Source organism: Gopherus evgoodei, chromosome 5 (genome assembly GCF_007399415.2).
Source record: "Gopherus evgoodei ecotype Sinaloan lineage chromosome 5, rGopEvg1_v1.p, whole genome shotgun sequence".
NCBI lineage: Eukaryota > Metazoa > Chordata > Testudines > Testudinidae > Gopherus > Gopherus evgoodei.
In genome coordinates, this window is record NC_044326.1 from 92,527,582 (window position 1) to 92,537,689 (window position 10,108).

Genomic DNA, 10,108 nt, shown 5'->3' on the forward strand with positions numbered 1-10,108 from the left:
GATGAGAATCAGACCCTTAGTATTCATCTTAAGACTAGTATGTCATCTGCATGATAATACAACTCTGCTTTATTGCACTTTAGCTCCTGTCATTGTTAACAATATACATTACCTGTTGAATGGAAAACAACTGGAGGCATCCTCAAACACATATTCAGTGCATTCCAGTGCTAATCAGCCATTCTGTATGAATGCTTGTGATGCCTTTCATCTAATTTAAGAAATGCATAAAGCTACAATAAAAGCTCATAGTTTGGCCTTTGGAATTTAAATTACGTGGGATGAAAACATGTTTAAACGGTGAACCGCGGTAACTGCTTGGGATCGTGAGAAAGAAAAATTAGAAGAGATCATGGGACCAAGGTTGGTTAGATGTGACTGAAAATTAGAAGTGTTGAGCACTGTATGTGATTTCTGTGGTGTAAATGGAATTAAACACATTATGGCTTAACAAGTCTGTGTCTGTCTTTCTTTGTAATTCAGAGGAATTTTTTTCCTTCTTTGCTGGTAATTAGGACAGATGTCATTGTCCCCTGACTCCCATATAGTTTAGATACATAATTCTTTTTGTTTCAGAATCCTGATCTCTGCTTTTTGCTACTAAAGTTTCATGGTTTAAGTGCAGGTTAATTTAAAAATTTAAATTAATTTGGATGGTGAGTGTTATTGTGGCTCTTTCTTGTAGTTCATGTATCTAAGTGGTGGGCACTGCTGATAACTGAGTGAAATAAGAGATGGGCTACCCAGTTCTGATATAATAGGAACCAACCTATATGTATATTGTGAAAGATATTTCATCCAAGCAACTTTTGAGATTTCTGTATCCGGTGGACCAAATTTTGCTGTCTCTTGCACAGGTGAAAAACCACAGTAACTCCACTGAAGTCAGCGTAGTTACTTCATTTACACTGGTGTAAAAGAGAGCAGAATTTGGCCATGGGCCTGGTATTTATTTGTGGAATTGGTAAATGTATGTCCTTTACTTCACTTAAAATTCTCAGTCAGATTCTGAGAAAGCTCATGCTCCAAAACATCTGTTAGTCTATAAGGTGCCGCAGGATTCTTTGCTGCTTTTACAGTCAGATTCTGCCACCCGAGAGGAAGCAGAACTGGAACTTCTGTAAAAAAAAATCCTATTCAAGTCAGTTGCACACATAGAACTTCTCTGAAATAATGAATTGCAGAAGTGGAAGGCCTACTGTTTTTGTAATCAATAGCTAACCATAACTATTGCAAGACTGATCTTTGCAATGATTTGAAGAATAACATCAGAATGAAGGTCTTTTCTGAAATGATAGATATGGGGAAAAAAAATTCAACCAACTTTCTTGTCGTGACCAGCCTCCATGGAGTGATGCCTGCTAAGCTGCTGTAAGATCACTTGGAGCTTGTTACTTCATGTTTCCTCTTTAATGGGTATTTTAGTATTAAAAAAGTTGTTCGGATCAGACAACTTATGTCTAGAAATGGACTTAACTACATGGAACAATTCCAACAGTCACAGACTTGCCATAGTCACAGCTTGTGCATTAAGGGCCAGATTCTGCCAGTCTTAGTGAGGCTGAATATTACCTTACTCTATGACTAATTGGGCTGGAACAATAATTCCAGTGAGGCTCTTTGTGGAAGAAGGTACTATTAAATATGTGTAGGGGTGGTGGAATCAGTTCCTGAGTGAGTCCAGAGAGAAGCTGAGTTTGTGTAACTCTCAATGGAAAGGTGAAAAGTGAGCATTGTAATAAGAAGGTATAAAGAACCCGTAAGTGAAAGTAGTTCATCACCTTTATATATCATCATCTTCTGGGAGCTCCTGGGCTTGTAATTTAAATTAATTTAGACTCTCTTACACTCACAGCACATCCGTAAGTGAATGTAAGTAGGGCTAAAGAAGACTAACTTAACACCTTACACATCACCTTTTGATTTGACTTAGAGTATGCATGTTCAAACTTTGGGCTGCAGAAACTGCTGGTATGTGGAAGAGCTTTGATAGTGGATAAAGTTCCTCTTGAAGATTCTGATCGTTATCTAAAAATAATTAGTCTACAGGCCACAACAGCTGTGCTGGACAAAATAACTGCAATGGCAAGGACAGTGTTGTTCTGTAGCTGATGTATATTTACAGGGTAATATGGAATGTTGTGTGGAACAGACACAACAAACAGATGGAAAGTGCTGAGAATTAGACAATGATCTCCTAACTGGAAGTCCTCCTAACTGGAAGTCCATCACTTTATTAAGCACCTTCATACAGCATATTCTGCCCCCCCTTTACAAACTGGAGGAACTGTATTTTGTATCTACTTGTTCTTTCATTTTAATAAAAGGCCTATCAGGCCCAGTTTAGGTGTAGTTTTTTTGACTGGAAATGCCAAAGGGTTGGGTTGGAGCATGAGAATATTGCAGTTATATTAGTCATATTCAGAAATGGAAAATCAACTCATAATGTCCTCAACTAATAAGAGGTCTGTACTTGTTGGCTGGCACTTAAACATAATATTATTGTTTTCAATACACAGAAACTATATGCTTTCCAAATTGCTGAATCGCTTTTATCTGAGATGACGGGAAATGAACAAACAAGAAAGAATCAAAATACAGTTGTCATAAGATATAATAGTTTTTGCCTTTTTTTATTACATGCTACTTCTCATCTGCCTTACAAAATGGTGGCTGCCACAACTGATAAAAATTTAAAGTTACAAGACAGAAAAAGTCATAGCAGCTACATAGGTACATATAGTACAATTAGACTGTGAATGATTATCATCCATAGAGCTATAATACTTTATATATAATATGTTTAGCAAAATAATTTTACTACTATGTTTACTCAATAAGCAGGTGTCAAATATTCAAATCAATTTCTAATAAGGGACAGTTAGAGAAAAATTATTTGTAAAATTACATCAATTTTCAAATTGATTAATATTTATGCCAAAGTAAAAATGTTCTCTCCCCCCCAGATACAAAATCATTCTTTCCCTAGGCAGGACATGTGGGAGGGCAGCGGGAACTGTGTGTTGCTAAATGCAGCAGTGTATTAAATTTTAAGGGCTCCATTCCCTAGGTTCCGAGTGAAGCCTGGCAATAATTTTCAGTGGAAAAAAAGGGAAAAATAATAATGAAACATTTGCAAAACATACTTCTACTTTTTGACCAGCCCTGGCTCTGATGACTCCTGTGAGGCTTTGAGTGCCCTCAACTCCCACTGACTCTTTAATGCCAGATGGGAATTGAGGGCACTCAACATGTCTCAGGAGTTCTAAGGTTAATTAATAATATTACTTCAAATATTAATATTGTCTTTCATCTGAGAATCTAAAACTCCTTGACTAATGTTAATTTATTAAGCTTCAGAGCAATATATCAAGTAGGAATCTAGAAAGGTAACTTTATCCTCCTCTGAAATGCAGCAGTCTCTGCAATGGAGTGCAGTAGTTGTTTAAGATTGCACAGCAACACTGGACAGCAGTTTCAGACAGGAAGTGAAGAAGAATATTGTAGCCACTGGAAACTAGAGGGAGAGAGAGACTGCAATTACCCGAATAGGATTTCAGCCAGGTCACTGGGATTAACATTGCCTCTGTAACAAAATGCCACTGGATCTTTAAGACTATAGTTAGGACTTTGATTTATGGCACCTTTTAAAGATAAGATACTGTATGTAATGCTTGTGGTGTGCTTTTCTGAATTATAGATGGTGGCATTTTTGGAGTTGCTAAGGAATCTGATGAGCTTGAATAATTTGTGTGGCATAGATCTTATCGCCAGCTGGCCAGTTTCAGTTTTCTGTTTTAATGTGTCACGCTTTCTTCTCTCCGTTTTACTTGGGGACTGCCACTGAGGTAATGAGCTAGTGCCATTGCTAACTTCACACAAGTGAGTGGGAATTCAGTAAGATTTTCTTATGACTCTCCACATTCTTCAGATAGGCAGTCACTATTTCTCCCTAAATTTCTCCTGTGCAGTAAGCAGCCTATCTGTGACCTTGTGAAATGAATGAAAGCATACATACCCATTCATCTTCAACAGGCTTCTATTTTCCCAGTTAGAACAGAAGCCTCACTGGGCTCAAATTATAGTGTTCAGGTACCATGATGACTCTGGGTTCAATCATTTAACGAGCTGTTCAAGGAGCATACATGAAGGTTACTTTTTTCTGGACATGTCAAACTGCCACATTCATTTAGAGTAAGATAGTAGGAATTTGCATTTTGTTGTAGCTATACCGTTTCTTTTATTCTCCATTGGGATTTTGCTATCCATAGATAATAATTTTATTCACTTATTTATTTTCATGGGTAGGTTTGTTGTATCTTCCATGATACTCATATAAATAAAGCTACACATGTATGGACTAATATATTGTATGTCCAGCTAGAAATTTTTGGAATCTTGTTTTTTTCTTTTTTTTTCTTTTTCTCAGTTAAATCCCTAAAGAGGCACTACTTTTCCCTTGTATCCATGCTGGAAAAACTTGTTAGAATGAAAGTACAACTGCGAATCTGAAAAATTACTTTTTACATTGTTACCAGATGAATATTAGAATTCAACTCTTAAAGCTTAGCTTTGGACTTCAAAGGAAACTATGTGTATTTTGTTCAGTGCTTATTTTTGAAAATATACAGCAGGAAGAACTTCATGAATTATATAGACCATGAAATAAATTAAAAGGCAAGTGTACTGTATAATTATTTAGCCTCAGTGAGACTGCTGCTGCCATCAACTGTCTAACAATACATCCAAGTCCTATATCAAAGCAGGATGGAAGCTGGGTGACAGACTCCCAGTAACCTAGGGCTACCAGTATTAGTGCCAGCATTATATGATGTCATTATCTAGCAAGAAAACCATTTCCTGAAAATTGCCAAGTGTACTAAACACTTTATAGTTTAAACCTACCCACAATATATAGGGTAAGAAGTGCTTCCGGCACGAGGGAGTCCAAATTGCTGTGCTTCAGTAGCTTTCTGAAAAGAAACTTCTGCTTCCATGGCATTCAACTCATTGTATGCTCCAATTTGCCTTTGTCCTTTACATACTTGATATTTCTTTATTACTACTGTAGACCTGGCACTGGCCACTGTCGGAAGACAGGATACTGGGCTAGATGGACCTTTGGTCTGACCCAGTAGAGCCATTCTTATGTTCTTATTAGAACTGCTGAACTCTGAAAGTCAAATTGCAATATAGTTACTTAAATTAATCCATTATCTTTTGTGGCTTCCTCTTCTGTGTTTTTGTTTGCCATTCATTCTAAGTCTTTCTCACACATTTCCAAGGTCAGGGTCACACCCTTGGGTCCTGGCAGCTCAATGTGTATGCCCCTGTCAAATATATTAAAAATGACCAGCTGCTATGCTGGAAAACTGTGAATGGGATGCTATGAAAAAGAAAGAGAAGCAGTTGGTAAATAATTATCCCTTGATTGGTAAATAGAAGAGCCATGATACAGATAAAGTGGAGAAAGTGGAGAAAGCCTTGAAATAAGACTGAAAAGAGATCAGTATTGTTTAAATTAATACAGTTCATGATCATTATCAATAATTCAGCAACATTTTGATATTGGTTTTAAATATGATTGATTATATGACAAACAGGGAGCTGGTAACTGCAAGCTACAAAGCAGTTATGAATAGCTTACCATGTTAATCTTGGCTCTCAGATCTTTGTGGGTATGACTGCACAAAGTAGTGTATAATGCCGTCATATGCAGTTTCCACCAAAAGAACAAGATACAAGATAAATGATGGTGGAGAGTTTAGTATACAGTTGTGTATCATATTATGCACTGGTCTTGTACCAATTTCCTTCCCATACATCCATTAGAGATTGAGAGAGTTTCCAGCAGAGAAGCAGCACAGAAGTCTGTCATTGCACAGTAGACCTAAAGAGGTGACCATGCTAACTGATCTACGCTATGCTGTATTGTCAGTGTAGGGTATCAGAACACTTAGACATCAACACAGAAGGAAACAAGGTTTAAAGTGAGAATCTACTCTGAAAAGCAGGTAGGTAAAAGTGGCATTTTATTACTCAGAAGACCAGTTTTGTGGGTATATTCAAAGCCATATGTGTTATCTTTAGTGACAAAAAAATAAAATATATATATATTTTTTTTTACTACTGCCAGCCTTGCAGAAGTGATACATCTCTGGCAAAGTGAACTTTTTTTTGTCACTCGTGATCAACCTAACTATAAAAAAAGTTCAGCTTGCATCTGTACAATCCCATTGTCTCAAATCCTGTGTAAACTTGGGTAACTCTACTGAAGGAGATTAGTGTAATTGATGGCACAATATGAGGACAATGAGGTTGCACAAGAATAACTGTTGGAAGAACACTGCTTGATTTTCAGATCCAAGAACTGTCTTCAAACTGGTAGTTAAGAAATAAATATGTATTTTTATTGTGTAAACTTTGATTTGGAAATTACTGTGAAACAATTAAATTGGAGCTCAATGATGCAATTTTTGTAGAGTTACTTTTCAGAGCAGAGACACAGTTTAGTTTAGGGTCACAGACATAGCCCCACCACCCCCTCGAAAAAAAAATTACAGTTCTGAGAAGGGTCTGAAGTGGATTGGTCACTTGGAAATAAAGCAGGGTCTATACAAATGCTGGTTGCTTGACAAAGTTGGAGTGTAGTATCGATTTTTCCCATTCCCAAAGTGTTTTCCTGAATTTTCCTGCAGGTTTTATGACACCATGCTATTAGGAAGTAGATGATTTAGTGAGTTAACTTCTTGTAGGAGTTGCAGAAGTGGTTTCGGGAGGGATTTGAAATAGGAGAGGATGGCGGGGTTTTTTGGAGTTGCTCAGGAAGAGTATTCCTTGCATAGGCATACTCTTGAACTTCCTGTTTTCCCAGGCAACTTCTACATGTTGAGTAGAAGTTCTCACTGGTAACTTCGAGCTCTTTTAAACTGAGATATGGCAGTTACAGTAGCTTAGAATTTATCTGTGTTTTATAGCTGGCCTTTGCTTACATAGAATTTCATCTAGCATTATGTTACCCCATGTCATAAACAGATTGTTAAGGGTTAATGTCTCTTGTACCTGTAAAGGGTTACAAGCAGGGAACTGGACACCTGACCAGAAGACCAATCAGAAGACAAGATACTTTTAAATTTGGGTGGAGGGAAGTTTTTGTGTGTGTTCTATGTCTGTTGTGTGTTCTTTTCTCGGAGGGTCTGAGAGAGACCAGACATTACTACAGGCTCTCTAAGTTTCTTTTCAAATCGTAAGTAAAAACAGGCGGTTTAGGCTTTTTGATTGTTTTACTCTATTTGCAATTGTGGATCTGGCTGGTTAACTTTTATATGTGTAGTTGCTGGGAATATTTTGATTTGTATTGGTACTGGGGGGAAAGTCTCTTTCTGGTGTTTGTAAGCTATAGGACCCTGTAATATTTACATCTTGAAGTTACAGAGATAATTCTTTACTTTTTCCTTTCTTTTATTAAAAGATTTCTTTTTAGAGAACCTGATTGATTTTTTTTTCTTGTCTCTCGTTTTATTCCAGGGGATTGGGATAACTCACCAGGACGGGTGGGGGGAGACGGGAGGGGGAGAGATAGAATCTCTCTGTTTTCTTTGAATCTGTTTGCCTCTTTGTGGAAGGGAAGGGAGATGCTTCTCTGTATGATGATTTAGAGGTTGGATCAGTATCTCTCAGGATAGCCCAGGGAGGGAAATTCTGGGAGGGGGAAAGGTGGGGGAATGATTTATTTCTCCTTGTTTTAAGAACCCAAGGGCTCTGGGTTCTTGGGGTCCCCAGGGAAGGTTGGGGAGGTCAGAGTGCCCCAAAACGCTATATTTTTGGGTGGTGGCAGTGCTATCAGATCTAAGCTGGTAATTAAGCTTAGAGGATTCAGGTGCTAGTATCTCATTTTCTGAACTCTAAGGTTCAGATCTGAGAAGGAATGCTATGACATCCCCATTTCCTAGTATTGGTAGCTCTTTGGGGATTTCCTCATACCCCTCACTTGTCATCAACAAATTTTGCCAGTTCAATGTTGTCCCTTCTCCCAGTTCATTAGTACACATGGTGAACAATAACAGGCCTATTACAACTCCATTGGCCACTGTGCTACTCACCATTTTCCATGCTGAAAAATGCTGTCTTCATCAGTTTTTAATCCACGATAGGACTTTATCACTCACTTTTTGGTTATTAAGGCTCCTTAATTGCCTCAAATGAGTGGCTTTATAAAAATCCTTTTGTAAATCTAAATCTTATCTATCTTCCATCTTTCTCTTCTCTTTAGAACCACCTAATTGTAGTCTGGATGATGAAAGAGAACTGCAGAGATCTACAGAGAGATCTTTCTTATACACTCTCTAATGATTTTCTAGTACCTGCAGCTTTATATATACAGTGGCTGTTTTTACTGCTAAGCTTAGGTATAGTAGACTCACACTGTATATGTACAGTATATGTATATACAGAACTATAAGTTAAATCTTTAAAAGGAGTATGCATTAGTTTTGCTTACCCATTATAACTATGTTCCTTCTTTAAAAACAAAATCTTTGCCGCTACAGAGGGCTGACAGTGATGAATTTATTTTCATTATCTTATCATACATCTTGCCCCTCACTACCTCCTCCTGTTATTACAAATCAAGATTCTCACTTGTGCTAAAACAACCGTGATAGGATTTTCTAATGGACCTAACTCATTAAAAAGCTGGTGCAGCAGGGGCAGCTTTTTGTAACTTGGTTGGCTGTAGGGAGAGGGGAGTTAGAACAATGGCTTTGTCTACCCTTGGAGCTAGGGGTTGTGATTCCCAGCTCAAGCAGGCATGCTTGTGTTAGGTCTCATTGAGCTAGAGTACTAAAAATAGTAATGCAGACGTGCTAGCTGCCCCAAGTAAACGCCTTCCCCCAGATACCATAGGTATGTACTTGGAGTGGCTAGCTCGTGCTGCCACTCACCACTGCCCATTAGGGTGACCAGATAGCAAGCGTGAAAAATTGGGACGGGGGTGAGGGGTAATAAGCTCTGTATAAGAAAAAGCCTCAAATATCAGGACTGTCCCTATAAAATCGGGACATCTGGTCACCCTACTGCCCATGCTACTATTTTTAGTGTGCTAGCTCAATAAATGCTAGTGTGAGTCTCAAGCTGGGAATCACACCCAGCTCTCAGTGTAGATGTATCCAATGACTCCCCTCCATTGCAATCACTTTCGGGTGGCTTGTGCCCTAAGGTTTGCTAGTTCTGATTACAGGGACAGCAATTGTGCCTGGCCGTTATGCAACAGGGGGAGGATGAGACACAATTTCTTGCACCCTTCTACCTTCTGCTGCAATCTAGCCCTTGGTGTTAGACAGTGGTGCCATTCTATTGCACAGCCACACATCTATGTAGTATGAAACTCTTGCCACTGGTCAGGTTTTTACATCAATAGCTTGCTAAAGCCTTGACAAACACCGAAGTGCACACAGTTACTTGCAGAGATATTTAACATCTGTGGAAGAAACTCCTGTTAGATTTTTTAGAGCTTAAAAATGACCAATGACCTCCACTGACCTTTGACTCTCCATCTGGCTGCACCGGGTTTGAAGCTGGAATGTGTGATTCTTGAAAAGAAGGGGGTCTACATAGCCTTTTGTCGTGAGAGCCCTTTATGGCCCAGAAGGAATTTGTGGATGTGTCTGAAAGGTGCAGGAGTGGGTCAGAAGGACAAAGAGAGGAGGGAGGAAAATGCTGTGGCTCTTAGTGATTTCCTACTTTTTCCTATGGCAGAAAGGCCATCAAAGCACTTTTCTTCCACCACCAGCAACAACAGTCAACCTGTTCCATCATTTGTTCCACATCAGAATTTTCACTGTGATGTTTGACAGACTCAGCCATTTGGTTTTTTTAAAAAGTACAGTGTAGTATTTGAATTGGTGGGCCTGATTCTCACACTGCTGCTTCTTTACACCATTTGGGCAGTGTATAGGTGCCTTGGAGTGGGTATAAATGTGATTCGCTCTCACTTGCCCAAGCAGTGTGAAGGGGTCTTAGTGAGATAAAATCCGATATCTTTTTATTCTGAATGAGCCTGTATATGTCTTATTATGTCTCTTGTTTGCGGGTCCATGCACACACACAC